The sequence below is a fragment of the Topomyia yanbarensis genome, chromosome 3 (genome assembly GCF_030247195.1).
Source record: "Topomyia yanbarensis strain Yona2022 chromosome 3, ASM3024719v1, whole genome shotgun sequence".
Taxonomy (NCBI): domain Eukaryota; kingdom Metazoa; phylum Arthropoda; class Insecta; order Diptera; family Culicidae; genus Topomyia; species Topomyia yanbarensis.
Window position 1 is genome coordinate 244,927,510 of NC_080672.1, and position 23,054 is coordinate 244,950,563.

General features: G+C 34.5%; 1 protein-coding gene across 1 annotated transcript in view; it reads right to left on the reverse strand.

Annotated features, from left to right (window-relative positions):
* Positions 1-337: 337 nt before the first annotated feature.
* Positions 338-23,054, reverse strand: part of LOC131692856 (zinc finger protein DPF3) — a 76,324-nt gene continuing 53,607 nt past the window's right edge. Inside the window, exon 2 of the mRNA XM_058980192.1 lies at positions 338-712. The gene's annotated coding sequence lies outside the window, so the exon portion shown is untranslated. The remainder of the gene's footprint in view (positions 713-23,054) is intronic.

Genomic DNA, 23,054 nt, shown 5'->3' on the forward strand with positions numbered 1-23,054 from the left:
TTCGAAGACATTATACGTGATTCCATTCCAGGATAAGGCGGTTATTCGTTGCACCTTGAGCAAGACATTTAAAAAATGCACCTACAATGGAATGTTAATCCTGTAATATGATGCCGAGATTGTGGTTTGTCGACAGCTGAGGTGATAAGAACAACCGGTAAACCCTTTGGTGAAATATTTCTCCAGAAGAAATGAACAATTCAATGCCCACTTTTAACAATTTATTTTAGTTAACCATTGGCGTTTTTATCTTCACCTACTTAATAATCCGCGTACACGGTATGGTAGGTAATAATGTGATATTGAGAAATAAATGGTCACTAAACAAATAATAAGGTTCAAATTGATCGCTTTATTTACTAATGTCGTTTTCGTTTCCAGAGTGTTACTCCACAAGTGCATCGAGAAAAAATAGACCTATTGCATTCGTGTTTGAGCGACAGAGTTACATGGGTGTAGTCTTACGTCGAAAACGAAAAGGGCATAAGCTTCTAATTGTCTTGAATATATATATGTATGAGATTTATAAAGTTTGCATCGAAATATTTTAGGTTACACAGTATAATTGTGCAATATTAAGTGTTTATGTTTTAGTCTTACTAGGATCGGTATTATATCTTACTCATTGTTGTCAGCATATTTTGCATATAAGCAGTTGTACGAATTCTGGCAATGTTCAACATGCAATGATGATGATCCATCCTAAAAATAACTGATAAAAGAAAAAATATGAGAATCAAGAGTATTAGAATAATTCATAGATTATATAGGCCTAGTGCACGATTTACGTATTTTTCTACGCTACCTTCAGTACAAATTTTTTAACAGTCATGAATTATGTCCCGCATAGTGGAGAGAGAGTACATTACCAATAGTAACATTTTGTGATAAGTCAAGATATATATATATATATATATATATATATATATATATATATATATATATATATATATATATATATATATATATATATATATATATATATATATATATATATATATATATATATATATATATATATATATATATATATATATATATATATATATATATATATATATATATATATATATATATATATATATATATATATATATATACAGGGTGTTTGGTTCATGGTTAAGAATCTCTCGGAGGGTGATAGACTGCCATATAACTTTAAACTAATTTACTTTTAAAAGAATACTAAATTCACTTAACTGAAAGGTATTAATACATTTTTCACTGTAAAATTTTCCTGGCTTTCGAATACAAAGAAAAAAGTACAATGAGTGCCATATTTTTTTCAATTAGAGCTGGTACTAGTGAAAATGAGATAAAAATATCCAAGTTGAATAACCCAAAATCATGAAAATAAGAAAAGATAAGTGTATCATGTCAAAGAACGAATTAAGCAGCTTATCAAGACTAACAATCTGAATTATTAAAATGATAAGGTTAACTATTAGGATTTTCAAGAAATGAACGAAAAATCGTTTAAGATTGTTTAATTTTCAATAAATTACTTTGAAAAGGCTACTTAAACTCATTACCTGAAACTTGTAAGGGCATCACTCAATGCAAAATTTTCTCACCTTTCGAATGGAACTAAAACATTTAAAATACAAAGTATACTCCGAGAGATTCTTAACCATGAACCAAACACCCTGTATACAGGGTGTTTGGTTCATGGTTAAGAATCTCTCGGGGGGTGATAGACTGCCATATTTGGAGAAAAAATTGTTCTACACATACCATCAAATCTCAACCGTTACATAGTTATTGAACTTTTTGTGTAAAAAACTTATTTGTTTTAAAATACCTCTAACTTTAAAAATATACTGTGTATTGTAAATGTTTCAGTTCAGTATATATATATATATATATATATATATATATATATATATATATATATATATATATATATATATATATATATATATATATATATATATATATATATATATATATATATATATATATATATATATATATATATATATATATATATATATATATATATATATATATATATATATATATATATATATATATATATATATATATATATATATATATATATATATATATATATATATATATATATATATATATATATATATATATATATATATATATATATATATATATATATATATATATATATATATATATATATATATATATATATATATATATATATAATATATACAGTAATGTTTCGATTATATCACGCTTTTTAAAAAACAGGTAGGGGAACGCGGGGCAAGTCCGACACCTTAAGCGCAATAATTTTTCTAAAATTCCACAAAGTTCCTAAAATTGTATATTCTGTGCATAATCCTTGTTTAGGTGGTTCTTAACAAAATATAATTTTTTCAGCGTTTCAAAAAATTGAATTCATTAAAAATTATTGGTTGCCAAAAAATGGAGAAAAACGCTGCGGGTAAGACCGACACCCCAAAGGGGCAAGAGCGACCCCCTTTTGAACTTTCTTTTTGTCCAAATTTTTCCATTAAAAATGTATTGTGTATGTGTGATAAAGTGCAATTATGTGTATATGAGTATGTGTGATGCAAACGCATACTTTCTGTAGTTTCATCGCGTAGCAAGAGGAAGAGCATTCGAATGCGTGGTGTTATGAATAAATAATGTTTAACGCATGGTTTATATTATGGTACGGGTTTTCTCAAGTAATTCTTTCGAGCTTTATTGCCACTTGTATAGCCATTCTAACGAGGAAGAGCTATTCTGCAAGCAGATTATATACGCTGTTACTAGGACTCATTCACTTAGAAGTGACGCACGCTTCGTAGTAAGCTATCCGGTTCGTGTTGTGATTTTTCGGAACACTGTTGATCAACAATCCGACGGTCAATGAAATTTTTTCATCAATATCATTTCAAAATCTCATATTAGATTATACTTTTCGTTTCTTTTTGTAATATTATTATGAATCACGTTCAATTAATTTTTAATTTTTTTGGTCGGCTTGAGACAATACTGATAAATAAATGCAAAAAACATAGTTTCCGTGTATTTCAATTATTAACATGACGTAATTATAGTATAATTGAACACAACAAATATACCCAGTCGTTTGAATCGAATCAAAAACGAACCCAATTATCTAAACACCGTGTCGGTCTTACCCCACCCAAAAACTGTCGGTCTTACCCCAACAGCGCCCATTTTTGTTAAATGCTCAATTAACAGTATTGAAATACTCAAACTTATCTTCAATACATACAAATAACGATATGGAGAGTAGAATAGAATGCGTGACAAAAAAACTGGTCATTTTCAAAGCTTTTGTGTTATTAAAACCTTAAAATGTATCAACTAAAAATAACATCCAAAAGCGCATCAACTTTGCTTTCGCTTGTTTTGTTTATTTTGTTGACGTTTATGAACCCATATGGCATCGATATGTATCGAAATGCCAAAAATAATCGTACTAATAATATCCTGTCATTATTGTATGATTTAAAATTTGATATCAGGGAAAAGTCGTGGGGTGTCGGGCTTACCCAGGGTGTCGGGCTTCCCCCCAGTTTCCCTACACTACGTTTTGATCCAATTAAGCCACATATTGTGTCCTGGAACTTTTAGGATTTTTTTACAATTGATTTGCTTATTTACATGTAGGGTAATGAGCCTATTATTGGGTTTCGGACTATTTCGTTAAGGGTTTATATATGATGAGGTCGGTCAAAAAGTCGAGCTTTTTTATTTTTTTTATCTTAATGTATAGATTCTTAAGAAAGTATCTGAAATTTTTATAGCGGTCTAAGCAGTAGAAGCAAAGTTATAGCGCTGTTCATGTTGTCCCTTTACATAAACAGAGGGCGTGGCGCGAAACTTTAAACGTGAATTATCTTGAAATCATGTTTTATCAAAAACGTTGTTGCAATGTCTAGGAGTGCCGAAATATCTTTCGGCCGATTCCAATTTTAGCTTTAAATTTCTATTTGCCGTGTCCTTGAGGGGCCGTCTGGTGTATTATATATATATATATATATATATATATATATATATATATATATATATATATATATATATATATATATATATATATATATATATATATATATATATATATATATATATATATATATATATAATATATATATATATATATATATATATATATATATATATATATATATATATATATATATATATATATATATATATATATATATATATATATATATATATATATATATATATATATAATATATATATATATATATATATATTATATATATATATATATATATATATATATATATATATATATATATATATATATATATATATATATATATATATATATATATATATATATATATATATATATATATATATATATATATATATATATATATATATATATATATATATATATATATATATATCATCCATGTACACATGCGCTCGCGATCTCGCAAAGTTGATAACACCATGGAATAAAATGAACTGTTTAGCACTTATAAATTGACATCAGATAATCACAAAATGCATATATTTGATATCAAACCTTACGGAGAAACATATTTTTTTCGAACAGCCAACAGTAGTGCACCTTTTCATCACAGCGCAATTATTTGTGAAACATACATCAATTCATTAACCCTACCCCAAGTCACACCCAGATCCTCTCCCATGGCGTTTTCGCGGTCTGCATGGACCATTCGGTCATTACCGTTTCTATCATCGACCTTTGTCTGACTTGTGCTTTCATTGCCCCTCCAAACGCTGCAAAATGAAAATGAAAAATGAAAATGTCATCAGGTGATTCAGTCTGTAACTTTACTTCTATTGATATAAGTCAAGACAGAAGGATACAGTATGTTTCGTTTCTTCGTTATCATTATGCATAGGACATTGAGCAAATGTTCTAAAAGAATTTATCTGAGCATTTCGACAATATTTCAGTTATTTCAGTCCGAATTTCTATATATTGAAGCCCCCTCCTCTCTACACTACGCCCTAATGTTCCACTATCTACGCCCATCAAATTGACTTAAGGCTTTTAAATAATTCATCCAAACATACCAATGTAATAAATCTAAAATATATGATGTCACTTTGGTGTGCTGTATAAAATATCATTGGTACATATTGGTAAAATGATTTTTGTCATTTAACTCAAACTACCGAACATTGAACAGCTATAACTTGTTTTAGAGACATTCTGAAACCATACATCCTTCGGCAAAGTTGTTCATCATATTTTGGACTTTTGTCTAATTAGTTGCATAATGCAGGGAGAATTGTAGTCTGTAGAATTGAAAACGCAAAAAGTAGGTTTTTGGATACTAATTTCTAATTTACTAATGAAATTATTTTCAAATTTTGCATAGTTATTTTTGAGTTAGGGGTATTTTAAGGTTAATACGTTATTTGCATAAAGAATTTCAATAACTCTGTAACGGTTGAGATTTGATGGTATGTGTAGACCGATTTTTTCCCTCCAAATATTATAGTCTATCACCACTCGAGAGGTTCTTTTAAGGTTTTTTAATTTTGATTATAAATATTTTAACCTTAAGGACATTCGCCTATGTGCGGGGTTGGGACTCGAACCCAGGTGAGCTGCGTACAACCTGTATAAATGTGTACCATATGCCAACCATTGCATCAATCGTTTCAACACCATTTTCAATATGGTTCGTTCAACAATAGATTAACCATTGCCTAGTATAATATCGAACATAACCAGTGTCGTTTTTCCATACTCGACCATACAAACAACGGGTTGTTAAAAACAGTCACCATACCAAAATGTGCTGTTTTCCACATACATACATTTTGACAACATACCATTCAAGAACCATACAGATTATGGTGGCATGCATATTTTAGGTCTAGCGATGGATAAAATATTAACTGGAGAAAAAAATCTCTTCCCCTTCACATTTCAATTCTATCGATTGATGAAATATTATTTTGCTCTCGCCATCTTCTAAAGAATGCTTCGTTGACACTAAGTGGACTGACACTTTATCCAATTGAGCTATCTCCGTAATATTGTTAGACGAGGATTTTTGACCATCTTAAACTACAGATTTTTGGAGCAGGAAAAACAGAAATACTAATAACAAATCCCACCAGAGCAATATTAACCTCTGGCGCCAAAGGACAATGTAGTATACAAATCTCCAATATAGGATACACGGAAGGTATTGAAAATGGTAAATAAAATGGGTATGGTAGTATAACAGTTCAATTATAATGGTGAAATAAATCTATAGTATTCCAAATATGGTGAGCATTATACGAATAGTTTGGAAATGGTTCCGAAGATTTCTGGAATGGTATTTATTTATACGGGAAGGCAATCGATTTAACAACAACGCTGTGCTAGTGTCATCGTCAAAAACTATAAGCTGCATAGTTTTATCTGATAATGCTTTTCAATAAACAAGAATCATAAGTATGTGAAGAAATTATGTTGCAATCAATTACCTTGCATTCCAATTGTACACATTTTGAAGAAAATCCCTTTAAATTAAAACGTTTCGTATCATTGAATGTACGAAAAACCGTGTACGGACACTCTCCCGCATACGTGACCGCGTCGAAGTTCTGGAATCTTCTAGTTGTGAGCGTTACCCTTAGTAACAGTCAAGGATTGCTACATCTCGGAGCTGTGTAACACTGATGTGTGAAATAGCGGAAAGCACTTCCTAAACCGTCCATAGCAGCACCGGAGACAACAGTAGACAAATGAAATAAATTGAATTTTGTAGTTTATTTATTGCAATAATGTTTATAACTATATCTGGTTGCCCGTTTTTGTCCCTTCAAAAGTTATTGCTACTGGAAAAATCACTATTTTTTTCAAAAATTGCTCAATAATTTCGAAAATAGAAGAGCTAGAACAACACGTTCTTCTAAAGAATTGCGGGTGGCATTGACGTAAATAACTCTGTAGAACATTCTAAATTCATAGGTGCGATACCAAAAAACTTATATTTAAAAAAATTATTTTATTGGGTCATCCACAAACAAGGCACTATAACATCACAAGTATTGAAGATACAGATTTGGACTCTTAAGCAAAGATGTTCGCAACATTGTAGAACATATGATTTAATTATCAATACATTTAAAAAAATAAGAAAAATGTCTCACTTTTGGGGAGATTAATCACTGCATATACTAAACCAGAGGAAAGGTCTTGAAATTCTGATAAAACCTTCAGAAGACTTGATTGATCTAAACATGACCGTTTTGTGTAAATAATTAATCGCGCGTTTTTGGCAACAGAATACTGTGCATTGGTATGTTTGGATGAATTCAAAAGCCTTAACTCAATTTGATGGGCGTAGATAGTTGAGCATTAGGGCGTAGTGAAGGGAGGAGGGGGCTTCAATATATAGAAATTCGGAATGAAATAACTGAAATATTGTCGAAATGTTCAGGTAAATTCTTTTGGAACATTTGCACAATGTCCTATGCATAATGATAACGAAGAAACGAAACATACTGTATCCTTCTACCTTGACTTATATCAATAGAAGTAAAGTTACAGACTGAATCACCTGATTACATTTTCATTTTACAGCGTTTGGAGGGGCAATGAAAGCGCAAGTCAGACAAAGGTCGATGATAGGAACGGTAATGGCCGAATGATCCATGCAGGCCGCGAAAACACCATGGGAGAGAAGCTGGGTGCGACTTGGGGTAGGGTTAATGAATTGATGTATGTTTCACAAATAATTGCGCTGTGATGAAAACGTGCACTACTGTTGGCTGTTCGAAAAAAATATGTTTCTCCGTAAGGTTTGATATCAAATATATGCATTTTGTGATTATCTGATGTCATTGTCAATCTGAGTGCTAAAAAGTTCATTTTATTCCATGGTGTTATCAACTTTGCGAGATCGCGAGCGCATGTGTACGTGGATGATCGCGAAGGACTCAAGCGTTTGTATGTTCACGTGTTTGTCGCGTGTGCCAACACGTATGTGACTTCGCGTGTATAAATTCGAGTTTGTAACTGTGTGTTACTGAATAATTGCGCGCACCGCGAATATGTTGCTACATTTCCAGTGTGTGGTTTAAATGCTACAATAGAGTGAATTCCAACATATCATTAGAGTTCTAGTTCAAGTTGCCATTAAATGTGTCGCGCGTTTTTGTCTTTCTCAATAGAAATATATTGCAATTGCTCTGAAAACCGACTTTTAAAAAGAGGGCTGGAGGGCCAAGTGACATATACCATTCGATTCAGTTCGTCGCGTTCGGCAAATGTCTGTGTGTATGTATGTGTGTGTGCGTCTGTGTGTATGTATGTGCGTCTGTGTATGTACGCGAACACAATCTCACTCACTTTTCTCAGAGATGGCTGAACCGATTTTCACAAACTTAGTCTCAAATGAAAGGTGCAACGTTCCCATAGGCTGCTGTCGAATTTGTAATGGATCCGACTTCCGGAATTACAGGGTGATGAGTACAATCACCCAGAAAACGTCGATTTTAATAAATTCTGAAATGAATGTATAAAGGTGAATTTTTTTTCCAAAATGTGGCCACATCTACTTGGATTTGTAGTACTAGGTCACTACCAGCCATTCAAAGTCTCTTTGGTCACATTGGCCACCATCATCGGTTCCGGCAGCCCCGGCGGAAGTATACAAATTCAAAATAACTGTAAATAGCTATTGTTGGATTGGAAGACTACCCTAATACCAACAGCACGGTTAAAGTACGCAGCCAATGGATCGCTGGTGCGAAAGAGACCAGTGATGTCGGAGTTGATGACCCACATAACCTCACGGGTCGTCCAGGTCTAGCACGAGAGAGAAAGAGGGAATCATCGGGAATGAGATCATCTCGATCGTCCGCGATCGAATCAGGCAGTCGCTCACAAACCACGATCGTTATCGGTTGCACAGAGGTTGAACCTCTGCCGTTTTTAATGTGTAGTAATTATAATTAGATCCACATAAATGTTATAGTTAGTCAAATAAATGTGTTTTAGTGCAATGTTTTAATCGCCGTATGGTGAAGGTTCCGGAACTCCAGTCAGATTGGTTACCAAGGGCAGGACGGATCTGGTCCACGCATTATCGTCCACTAAGTCAGCTAGATTCCCAACATTGCTGATACTTCGAACCGGATCCGGACCTCCGGAGGATTTAAAGGACAGATACTGGAGTTAACCTGCATGACGAAGGTTTGATTTGAGGAAACCACGCTTGAAAGGCAGCCATCTCAAAACTACGAGACCCATTGTTCTATCGCCATCAATTCATCCTGAGGGAAACGATAGTTGCACGCCATTGTGAATTCACCATCGATTGAATAGCACCGACGCTAGTGCTGGACAATGAACTTATGGAACCAGCGACATGTTTTGTAGTTGCAACATTGGTAAAATCTCTGGAGTGTCTTTCTACAGCCAGTTAGGTGAGTGGAACATTAGTATACATCCAACCGCTGGACATTTTCTTTTGTGACTCTAACACCAATCTGCTACGTTCGTGAGCCACGTGATTGTTTTATCGACACGAAAGGGAACTGCGTTTGCTGATGACGCTGTTTTATACTAAAGAAGTTGGACTATATTGTAACGACGATAAGCGAAGTGATAGCTGGGCCCGTGCTTCAATCAGTTTACCCAGGTAAGTTTACTTTTAGATATATGCCCGGCCCTCGCTGGACCTTTGACGCTGCGCATTAAAAATAAATTATCTCTTTCGACACATTGTGGAGTGATTCTTATTTGGATTGGAACCGTTGTTATTCGCCGTAAAAACGATTTTCACGGTTGATATTTTCGATTGCTACTCTTTTGACCAGGTGAGGCAAAAGTATATGTTCTGCCGAAGTCTAGTGTTTTACATTTCTTATAAAAGAAATGTATAGAATTCGCTCAAACTTTCAAGATTTTTTCCGAGGCCCGGAGGGCCGAGTCTTATATACCAATCGACTCAGCTCGACGATTTGGGACAATGTCTGTGTGTGTGTGTGTGTCTGTGTGTGTGTATGTAACGGACAAATTCTCATTCGTGTTTCTCAGCAATGGCTGAACCGATCTTATCCAAACCAATTTTAAATGAAAGAACTAAAAAACAGTATGAACGCTATTAATTTGTTTTTGATTCTGATGTTTAGTTTCCAAGATATGAATGTTTGAATGCGTAAAAATGGCGTTTTTTGCAGTTTTTTTGAATTATCTGCCGAAATTGACAATATAGATTAACAATTTATTAGTTTTTAGACAGCTTTAACGAATACCTTTCGAACAAGCTATAGATTGTTGAAATCGGACTATTATCAAAAGAGATATTTAACATTAAATGCGGACGAAAGATTTTTATCATTTCCCATTGCCAGAAATATGACCAAAAACATGTAATCTATTATTAACGCCAAAACGGCTTATTTTAGGTCAATAGTATCTTCGGAGAATTTAATGGAGGAAATATGCCCTTTCTTTTGGTATTGTGCTTTTGCTGATTGATCCCCCTATGAGTGAGATATTTTCACAAATTTTCTTGGAAGTGATTATATCGAAATTATGCCTTCTACAAATTAGTAGCTCTTACTTTTGCGAATAACTTTACTGAAGACTTCAAATATCTATTTTGAATACTTTAAAAGTTATGGCTTGTTGTTTGTGGATTACTCTTTGTCGCCTATTTATTGTTCAATATAGATATAATCCATTGAAATAAACCAAACATTATTTCGACAAATCGAATTTTGTATTTCATTTTTCTATCTACAACCGCTAGAAATAATCACCGAACACTTCCAAGTTGTCTGGAAGGAACTTGATAACTTATCAGTGCAAAAATGTTCATATGTGCGAACCTTCTGACTGCAATTTTTCTAACTAATGACCATCGGATCGATCTGAAACATATCGGAAAATAAAAAGCGAAATAAATAACTCCAAGCAATGGCGTAGCCCAGAGAAGGTTTTGGGGTTTAACACCATACAACGCTCCCCACCACACCCAAAAAAAATATTGGATTGAAGTTGAAAATTTATTGATGCAGACTGATTTAATTCAATATTACAATAACAATTATCTGATCCGTAGATTGATAACCTGTTGTTGTAAACATCATGAGGACTTTTGATAAATTGTCGAAATGGGGTCCTGATATGTAACTGATCTTGATTTCACAGTTGTCTAATTGCATCAATATCAAATTCCTGCCTGAAAACATTCCAATAGAAAGTTCTGTAATCAATCATAATCCTCAGATTTCTTTTCAAATTGAGCTCGTTTTTGTAGAGATGTACTGTAATAAGGGTCTTTATTTAATAGGAAGCGAAGTTAAAATTGATTTAATGTCTATGAAACATAGAACTGCTCACCAAAAAAAATGCATAACTTTCAACATTTGCTAAAAATGTTTTTGCCTTTCTCATTCGCTCTAAAATTCGTCAATCTAATCCCGACCCGGACGGCCGAGTGTCATATGCCAATTGACTGAGTTCGTCGAGATCGGAAAATGTCTGTGTGTGTATGTGTGTATGTGGAAAAAAATGTGACCTCTGTTTCTCAGAGATGGCTGGACCGATTTGCACAAAGTGAAAATATCAAATGAAAGGTGCAACCTTCCCATCGGCTGCTATTGAATTTTTTATTGATTGGACTTCCGGTTCCGGAGTTACGAGTTGAAGTGTGCAATCACACAGCAAATTCCCATGTAAACTGAAATGAAAAATTCTCAAAATCAAATTTGTATTTTTGATGCCAAATGACTTTATAATGCATGAAACATTGAGATTTGATTTAAACTCGAAAAAAATAATGTTTGACAAAAACTGATTTTTTTGGACTTTGGTACATTTTTGCCTTTCTCATATAGAAAGGTTATGCAATCACTCTAAAAATCGTCAATCATGCCGGCCCGGAGGGAGTATGCAGTGAGGGGTTGCTACTTTAAAATTAAAACTAGTTTAAAATTTCTTAACAAGTTGAAAATTTTCGGCAGGACCCGGACCTCCCGGATCTTTCTCCATGATCCGCCGCTGATTTCAAACGATGTTTCAGTATCGACGCATAGGATCTCAAGATCGTTGCTGTGGATCCATTGTATGTATGTGCAAATCGTACTGAACATGTAATATTCATTTCCACCATTGTATTGAACATAACCATGGAATCGTAGTCTGGACAAATGAGAAAAGCACAATTGCACCACTAGGTGGATTAAAACAGGTTTTTATTTTGGGAATGCGTCGAGTTGAGACGAAAACGTAATATGATTAATAACGAGGATAACACTTTCCGAATGTAGAGAGAAATTTATGAAAAATGACGATTTCCATTCGACTCTAGAAGGTCTTGATCGATTTTGATGAGAATTTGATTTTTGTTGTATGGCCAATTATATGTATAGGTCAAATGCTCAAAAACGGTAATTTAAGGTCAAGATAGCATCATTCTGAAACCGCCAATTTCGGAGGTTTAGTATTTTCAATGAGTTTTACAAACGTTAAACAGCGCTTCATTTGATAAAATAATTCTGACGGTATATCGTCCAAGAAGTATTTATGGTGAATTTTCTCAGGTTAATATTCGTGACTACAATAAAGACTCAACAAATTCGCTAAAGAAATTGAAAAATAATTCTGCATAATTTTAAAACTTCAAAAATTATGGTTTCGGCATTATGCCGTTTGCACAGTAAGATCAATTTTCATCAAACCCCCACCAAACCGAATTTCTGGCTACACTGCTGACTTCAAGTAAGTAGAAACAAAGTCGTTCTACACTCGTTCACAAGAAACTTCTTCGAATGCTGAATATCTATTATAATACATTGAATCCCCGATTTTATCAGCCAAATATGAACATATGTTTGATGGGCTCTAGCAGACGAACAAGACTGAATTCGAGTAAATCGTTTCTTGAGTATGTTTTCCTTATCATGAAGATGGAAATATGCAAAAATGAAAAGTTCAACATAATCAGAAATAGTTATCAGACTACATCAAGGCACGGGAAGAATATTTCAACAGCTTCAGTTTATTATAAAGGAAAAAATCGCCCGATTTAATCAATGGTCTCATTTTGTCAGCCTAAAATACACCATGAGATTGATAAAAATGGGTCTTTATTGTATGTATTATTCACTGTGTTTTACATTAATAAATACATTTCATTTTTGGGGATTTTTTTATTGCATCGAACTACAACAATTTTTAGGTAGCTTTCAAGGGGTTATTTTATAAACTTCTTCCAAAATTTGGCGAACCTATTCCAATTCGTATACCAATTAATTGGTATACTTGAGGGTTTATATGTTGCAGATAGAGAAAATACTGAAATTTTCAGCTTTTTTCCTACACAATATTAAGAAAGCTTATAAAACAATTTTTCCTAATAAGTTTGTGAAAATTATAGACTATTTGAATTTTTTTAATAGTTTTATTGTTTATTTAACCGTGATTTTTTAATAAATAGTGACCATCGCTTCACAACGTAGTCTATTTTTCATGGCTTGCGGTGAGCACGATCTCTCGAATTGCTGAACTGAAAATTATGGAAGAGAATTTTTTTTAATTTTTAGTATTTTTTACAGATTTAACTCGCCGCGCAGATAGCTCTGAATTAGACCCGCTGGTGCCCTAAGACGATTTCGCTAGATTTTCAGAGCACTGTGCACCCATTGCATTAACGCAAGTGACGGAAGGTTATCGAAAAGATTCGTGAAAATGAAAATTCCAGTAATGATGATGATTTTCCCAAACGGTTCGTTTTCGAGAGGTTTTTATTTGTTCTTTGGCATTAGGATTAGCGATAATAATTCAAATCAAGGATACTACTGGGAAGTCACCTTTAGAAAAAGTCGATGTCGAAGTAAAATTTGGAACTATGCACGCATGCACTTCAGAGATAGCCTGATATTAGGAGCTGCGATTTCATTTCAACGCTTTTTTGTGAAAAGGGCGATTCTTACAAATGTAAACATAGGGCTTTTTCATACATGCGAATGAGGGCTTTGAAACGCAACAAATTAACCTAAAATTTTTGATTCTACGATATTGCTTTCTTAAACTACAACGGGCGAAACTGTCTTTTTGTTTGTTTATTTAAAGTTTCGCCCTCCACGCTCCATGCAAACAAACAGGGCGATACTTTTTTTTTGCTAGCAGTTTAGAGGCGAAACTGTCATTTTCGTATTTTTTTCAGGATTATCAAGCTGATACCAGCTGTAAATAGTAACAATGATCGCTATTGAAAAAACGCTTTTAATCCACCTAACAGTGTGATGAGACATTTCTTATAACTCTTATCACTCTCTTCGGATATTATATCGTTTGAGAACATTTAGAACTTGATGTTTCGCGATGTTTTTGATAACACATACTACATGGGATAGTGGCAGGACTCAGAGAATCGCTCAAATCAGCATAGGACAACATCAGTGCTAGAAATCTCAAACCAAATCAATGGGAAAGCGAAAAAATGTCCCATAAAATAGACATTCCAACGAATTATTGTTAATGCTCTGTTAATAAAATATCCAAATTGTGGTGGGAAAACTGAATTTTCCTAAAGGGGTTATTTATTTATCATTCGGATGTATGAAAAAAGCCTTATGTTTACATTTGTGAATATCGCCCTTTTCACAAAAAAGCGTTGAAATGAAATCGCAGCTCCTGATATCACGTTATCTCTGAAGTGCCTGCGTGCATAGTTCCAAATTTTACTTCGACATCGACTATTTCTAAAGGTGACTTCCCAGTAGTATCCTTGATTTGAATTATTACCGCTAATCCTAATGTCAAAGAACAAATAAAAACCTCTCGAAAACGAACCGTTTGGGGAAATCATCATCATTACTGGAATTTTCATTTTCACGAAACTTTTCGATAGCCTTCCGTCACATGCGTTAATGCACTGGGTGCACAGTGCTCCGAAAATCTAGCGAAATCGTCTTAGGGCACCAGCGGGTCTAATTCAGAGCTATCTGCGCGGCGAGTTAAATCTGTAAAGAACACTAAAAATTATTTTCCATTCCATAATTTTCAGTTCAGCAATTCGAGAGATCGTACTCACCGCAAGCCATGAAAAATAGACTACGTTGTGAAGCGATGGTAACTCTTTATTAAAAAATCACGGTTAAATAAAAAATTAAACTATTAAAAAATTTCAAATAGTTTATAATTTTCACAAACTTATTAGGAAAAATTGTTTAATAAGCTTTCGTAATATTGTGTAGGACAAAAGCTGAAAATTTCAGTATTTTCTGTATCTGCAACATATAAACCCTTAAGTATACCAATTAATTGGTATACGAATTGGAATAGGTTCGCCAAATTTTGGAAGAAGTCTATAAAATAACCTCTTGAAAGCTACCTAAAAATTGTTGTAGTTCGATGCAATAAAAAAATCATATTTGGCAATACATATTTGGCTGATACAATTGGGGTGTCAATGTATTATAATAGATATTCAGCATTCGAAGAAGTTTCTTGTGAACGAGTTTAGAACGACTTTGTTTCTACTTACTTGAAGTCAGCGGCGTAGCCAGAAATTCGGTTTGGCGGGGGTTTGGTGAAAATCGATCTTACTGTCTAAACGGCATAATTCCGAAACCATAATTTTTGAAGTTTTAAAATTATGCAGAATTATTTTCCAGAAAACAGTAACAAGGTTCGTGTCTTTAGCGAATTTGTTGCGACTTTATTGTAGTCCTGAATATTAACCTGAGAAAATTCACCATAAATACTTCTTGGACAATATACCGTCAAAATTGTTTTATCAAATGATGCGCTGTTTAACGTTTGTAAAACTCATTGAAGATACTAAACCTCCGAAATTGGCGGTTTTAAAATGATGTTATCTTGACCTTAAATTACTGTTTTTAAACATTTGACCTATACATACAATTGGTCATACAACAAAAATCAAATGCTCATCAAAATCGATCAGAACCTGCTAGAGTCGAATGGAAATCGTCATTTTTCATAAATTTCTCTCTACATTCGGAAAGTGTTATCCTCGTTATTAATCATATTACGTTTTCGTCTCAACTCGACGCATTCCCAAAATAAAAACCTGTTTTAATCCATCTAGTGGTGCAATTGTGCTTGTCTCATTTGTCCAGACTACGATTCCATGGCTGGTTATGTTCAATACAATGGTGGGAATGAATATTACATGTTCAGTACGATTTGCACATACATACAATGGATCGACAGCCACGACCTTGAGATACTATGTGATACTGAAACATCGCTTGAAACCAGCGGCGGATCATGGAGAAAGATCCGAGAGGTCCAGGTGCAGCCGAAAATTTTCAACTTGTTAAGAAATTTTAAATTAGTTTTAATTTTAAAGTAGCAACCCCTCACTGCATACTCCCTCCGGGCCGGTATGATTGACGATTTTTAGAGTGATTGCATAACCTTTCTATATGAGAAAGGCAAAAATGTACCAAAGTCCAAAGAAGTCAATTTTTGTCAAACATCTCAATGTTTCATGCATTGTAAAGTCATTTGGCATCAAAAATACAAATTTGATGTTGAAAATTTTTCATTTCAGTTTATATGAGAATTTGCTGTGTGATTGCACTCTTCAACTCGTAACTCCGGAACCGGAAGTCCAATCAATAAAAAATTCAATAACAGCCGATGGGAAGGTTGTACCTTTCATTTGAGACTAACTTTGTGTAAATCGGTCCTGCCATCTCTGAGAAACTGAGGTCACATTTTTTTCCACATACACACATACATACACACACAGACATTTTCCGAGCTCGACAAACTCAGTCGATTGGCATATGACACTCGGTCCTCCGGGTCGGGATTAGATTGACGAATTTTAGAGTGAATGAGAAAGACAAAAACATTTTTGGCAAATGTTGAAAGTTATGCATTTTTTTGGTGAGCAGTTCTATGTTTCATAGACATTAAATCAATTTTAACTTCGCTTCCTATTAAATAAAGAACTTTATTACAATACATTTCTACAAAAACGAGATCAATTTGAATATAAATCTGAGGATTATGATTGATTACAGAACTCTGGAATTTTCTATTGGAATGTTTTCAGGCAGGAATTTGATATTGATGCAATTAGACAACTGTGAAATCAAAACCAATAGATCAGTTACATTTCAGGACCCCATTCCGACAATTTATCAAAAGTCCTAATGATGTTAACAACAACAGGTTATCAATCCACGGATCAGATAATTGTTATTGTAATATTGAATTAAATCAGTCTGCATCAATAAATTTTCAACTTCAATCCAATATTTTTTGGGTGTTGTGGGGGGGGGGTGTTGTACGGTGTTAAACCCCAAAACCTTCTCTTGGCTACGCCGTTGCTTGGAGTTATTTTTTTCGCTTTTCATTTTCCGATATGTTTCAGATCGATCCGATGGTTATAAGTTAGAAAAATTGCAGTGAGAAGGTTCGCACAAATGAACATTTTTGTACTGATAAGGTATCAAGTTCCTTCCAGACAACTTGGAAGTGTTCGGTGATTATTTGTAGCGGTTGTAGATAGTAAAATGAAATACAAAAGTCGTTTTATCGAAATAATGTTTAGCTTATTTCAATGGATTATTACTATATTGAACAATAAATGGGCGACAAAGAGTAATCAACAAACAACAAGCCATAACTTTTAAAGTATTCAAAATAGATATTTAAAGTCTTTAGTAAAGTTATTCGCAAAAGTAAGAGCTACAAATTTGCTGAAGACATCATTTCGATATAATCACTTCCAAGAAAATTTGTGAAAATATCTCACTCATAGGGGGATTAATCACCAAAAGCACAATTCCGGAAGAAAGGCCATATTACCTCCATTAAATTCTCCGAAGATACTATTGACCTAAAATAAGCCGTTTTGGCGTTAATAATAGATTATATGTTTTTGGTCATATTTCTGGCTATGGGAAATGATAAAAATCTTTCATCCGCATTTAATGTTAAATCTCTCTTTTGATAATAGTCCGATTTCTACAATCTATAGCTTGTTCGAAAGGTATTCGTTAAAGCTGTCCAAAAACATATAAATTGTTAATCTATATTGTCGATTTCGGCAGATAATTTCAAAAAACTGCAAAAACGCCATTTTTACGCATTCAAACATTCATATCTTGGAAACTAAACATCAGAATCAAAAACAAATTAATAGCGTTCATACTGTTTTTTAGTTCTTTCATTTAAAATTGGTTTGGATAAGATCGGTTCAGCCATTGCTGAGAAACACGAATGAGAATTTGTCCGTTACATACACACACACACACACACACACACACACAGACATTGTCCCAAATCGTCGAGCTAAGTCGATTGGTATATAAGACTCGGCCCTCCGGGCCTCGGAAAAAATCTTGAAAGTTTGAGCGAATTCTATACATTTCTTTTATAAGAAATGTAAAACACGGACGAAATCGATGGTGTATAACGGTAGTTATTGTAAAAAACGTAAGGGCGATACTTCAATGCTGATAGGTGGGATCGAAAAAGTAAACAATCGCCAAAGGGGCGATACTATCATTTTGTCAATTTCAATAGCAAAAACAAATTTTAATTTACTAATTTCAAATATTTTATGAATCACATTTCGATCACTGAATTATGCAATCTAGGATGTAAAAAACACAATAGTTCTTAAATAGGAAATAAAACCAAGTCTGGAAACTGTTGATTTTCTTTGAATGGTATCACTGCTAGTATCGCCCTTTTCAAGAAAAAGCGTTGATTTCTTAGTTCTCAGTCGCGTTGGAAATTTGATTAAAGTATAAACTTCAAATCGATTAAAAAAATCGATTTTTTTGGCTCAGTACAATATATAACCCCTTTAGGAAAATTCAGTTTGGGCCATTTTTTCGCTTTCCCATTGATTTGGTTTGAGATTTCTAGCACTGATGTTGTCCTATGCTGATTTGAGCGATTCTCTGAGTCCTGCCACTATCCCATGTAGTATGTGTTATCAAAAACATCGCGAAGCATCAAGTTCTAAATGTTCTCAAACGATATAATATCCGAAGAGAGTGATAAGAGTTATAAGAAATGTCTCATCACACTGTTAGGTGGATTAAAAGCGTTTTTGGATACTACATTGCCATTTTCCCTACGTAATGCGCTAGCTTATATCTGTACTTTGGAGATTGTTGTATGTGGTTCATGCGCTTGGTTGCTGATGTTCGCTTACCTGGTCACAGTGCCGGTAAATGTTGTCCAGGTAAGGCGACAGTATATCTAAATATCTAGCCGAAGTAGAAAAATATCGATACTACATACTATTTTCTCACACGATTGTATATACTACTGAGTGACGTCAAGATTCCGTTGAATACTGTATAAATTCGAGTTCCCAAAACCACAGGAATTGCGTGTGCGTACAAGGGTGTAGACACTCATTTAAAATAATCTACAGTTGCCATTGTCAGTTTTCCAGAACCATGCCGCCAACGGGTTCAGCAACGTCGGTGAAAAAGGCTCCATCCCTGAGGGCGCTACATATGAAGCTTAAGGGACTGCAAACATCGTTGCACAACATCGTCAAGTTCAGTTCGTCTGGAACGGTTAGATGAATTATGGGAGAAAATCGGGGAAAACATATACGAAATCGTATCCCACGATGACTTTGAGGCAGGTGAAAAGGCCTTTTCCAAGGAACGCGTGAACTTCGAAGATCGCTACTACGACGTAAAATCTGCCCTGATGGATAAGGCAAGGGAGTTGCAAGATGCTCCCGTCTTGGAGCAGTCGGTTAGGCAAACCGACACGAATCAGCATGCACGTGATCGGCTCCCGCAAATACCGCTACAGACTTTTGATGGTAACATCGACGAATGGTTCCGCTTCCGGGATCTGTTCACTTCATTGATTCACTGGAAGACTGAATTATCATAGGTTGAGAAATTTCATTATCTCAAGGGGTGCCTCGAAGGAGAAGCTAAGGCGTTTATCGATCCCTTGAAGATGACAAAAAGCAATTACCAAATTGCCTGGGATTTGTTGGTCAAACGCTATAACAATAGCAAGCTTCTAAAAAACGGCAGGTGCATGCACTGTTTAAACTGCCTGTACTGGCTAAGGAATCGTCTTCCGAGCTACACAAATTACTGGAAGATTTTGACAGGATAATTCAAACACTGGATCAGGTAGTGCAGCCAGTAGATTATAAGGACCTTCTGTTGGTTGATGTCCTCAGCTCTACTGTCTTAAATTCGTTTATTTAGGCTCAAATGCTGTAGCTTAACGAGGCCGATAATTCATTTTTTTAATTACATGTCACACGTTAGTGGGGGAAGGGAAAGTCGTATTTAGGGGCGGCTTGCTCCCCTCTTATGTAAGTAAAGGAAAAAGGTAGGAAGTGGGATACATATTGTGTAATTGACATCGTCGTTTGCTGATTGATCATTGTGGCGGATATGCACACTTTGTTGTAGTTTCCAGCCTGTACTCGCAGGAGCGAGGGGAGGGTCGATATGTCGAATAATTATTGGCACTCCGATGCTGTCATGATGTTCTCTATATCATCTGCATGTGAGGTATGTCATGATGTTCTGGATAGACGGTTATCAAGAAGGGTATGCACTGAAGACTCGTGAAGCAATGCCATATTGTAGATACAGGGATAGGTTGGTGAGACTACTGTGAATGAGAGAGGGGAAAATGTATTAAACTTGGACATCAATAGTTTTCAAAAAGATATAGAGAGAAAAATATAGGGGTGGTCACGGCTTGCCAGGACGTCCCGGACTGGCACATAGGGTGATCTACCTTGGGCCCGAAGGGAATCTATTAGTTGGGACCTGGCAAAAAAGTACTCTGCGCACAGCCAAATAACATGCTCGATGTCGTGATAGCCGTTCTCACAAACACTGATTACTTTCAGCAAGCCCTTTACGACGGAGATGCGCATCAAATGTGTAATGGTTGGACATGATCCTTGACATCGTACGAATAAAGTCCCGGTTCACATCCAAGCCCTTAAACCAAGCATTCGTTGATACCTTCGGGATAATGCAATGTAGCCACCGTCCCAGATGCCCATTGCTCCATGAAGTTTGCCAACTATCGAGCGTCCTCTGACGAGAGATACTGAAAAATTCATTGAAGCAAATTGGTCTTTCGTAAGTGTCGCCTTCTAATGCGCCCACCTTGGCTAAAGAGTCCGCCTTCTCATTGCCCGCAATAGAACAATGTGACGGGACCCAAACCAAGGTAATCTGGTAAGATTTTTCAGATAAAGCACTCAGATATTCCCGTATTTTCCCCAGGAAATACAGTGAGTGCTTTCCAGGCTTCGTCGCACGGATGGCCTCAATGGAACTGAGACTATCCGAAACGATGAAGTAATGGTCTGAGGGCAGGGTGTCAATGATCCCAAGAGTATACTGAATGGCAGCTAATTCTGCGACGTAAATTGAAGCAGGATCATTGAGTTTAAATGAGGCAGCAAGATTTTCCTTGCAGATACCGAAGCCTGTGGACCCGTCGAGAATTTATCCGTCAGTAAAGAACATTTTGGCGCAGTCGACTTGATGGTATTTATTATAGATAATATTTGGGACCACTTGTGGGCGAATATGATCCGGAATTCCACAAATCTCTTCCTTCATGGATGTATCGAAAAATACAGTTGGATCAGAAGTATCTAAATAATGAGCACGGTTATACATAGATGAATTGATGTTCTGTGCCATGTAATCGAAGTACAAGGACATGAATCGGGTCTGAAAATTAAGATCGACAAGCCTTTCGCAATTTGCAATCACCAATGGATTCAGAATATCGCATCGAATGAGCAATCGATATGAGAGGTCCCCGAATCGATTTTTCAGCGGAAGAACGCCCGCCAGGGGTGGCATTCCGCATCTCGATTCGAGTGACTCGATTCGAAACGTTTTGAAGTCGTTTCGACTAAATTGCGGCATTACGTATCGCATTCGACCAAGCGTTCGAGCTTGTTAGATTGCGGTACTAGATTTCGACTGCCTGTTCGAGCGCAAACTGTCAAATAAGAGTATACACTGAGAAAAAATATTTTTCATTCTGCTACGAATAAGTTTCATAAAACCAACTTTGGTAAAATATAGGAATTGATTTGATTTATTTAGTTTTTAGTTGCTTGTTATCGAAATATATATGGATAAGTTTTGCAAATATAACATTTTTTTCTAGTACACAATAGGGATGAGGACTTTGAAATAAAATCGATGTTGTCAAACATCGATCCAAAAAGATCCCATGTAATATGTAAATACGATTTTTTTCCTTTTATGTACGAAAAATAAATTTACCTTTTCCATTCCTACTATATAAAACAATTAATAAAAAAATGAATCATTTCGTTTCATTCACGAAAAATAGTTTAGTCACCGATGATAACTTTTATGCATCGTACGGGCCAATCAACGTCAGATTTATAAATAAAATTTTAGTTCATTCCAAATTTTTTTCTTGCATTCTTTAGCTAAAATATTTGACAGGAATTTTTGTTTTGGGTGAATATAATATTTACCTCAAGGTATGGGCTTTCAACTTTTAAAGTTAGAAAAATTAAACATTTTTCAATCGCTGATAGCTCGGAAAGTATTCGATGCATGGAAAAAATATTAAATATAAAAAGTTGCATTTTCGCATGAGCTTGCCGGAAAAATTGAGTTTTTTTTATAAAGTTGGATAAATTTTTTGCTTATTTTTTCTTCAAATAATAAAAATCATGTTAAAAATATTGTGTAGAAATTTTGCTGTGTCAAAATATTCTGCGAGAAATTACAATTATAACATTAAAAAGGGCAATTTTACATTAAACGCCATGTTATGGGCGAGCTTTAATTGAAATATCTCGTAAAGTAATAAGGTTCTCAATATGATTATAAATGTTTTCATAGAATAAAAAACTTATTAGTTCAAGGTTGTTTTTTCAATATGTTTCTAACATTTGCAGAATTCATAACATAAATAACAAAAAAAAACTATATCGATTTTTATTGGTGAGCTCATTCGAAAATGCACTTTTTTTATTAATATTTTTTTCGTAAAACGAAGAGTTTCCGAGATATCAGTGGTTGAAAAATGATCCAATTCATAAAATTCAAAAGCTTAAAACTTG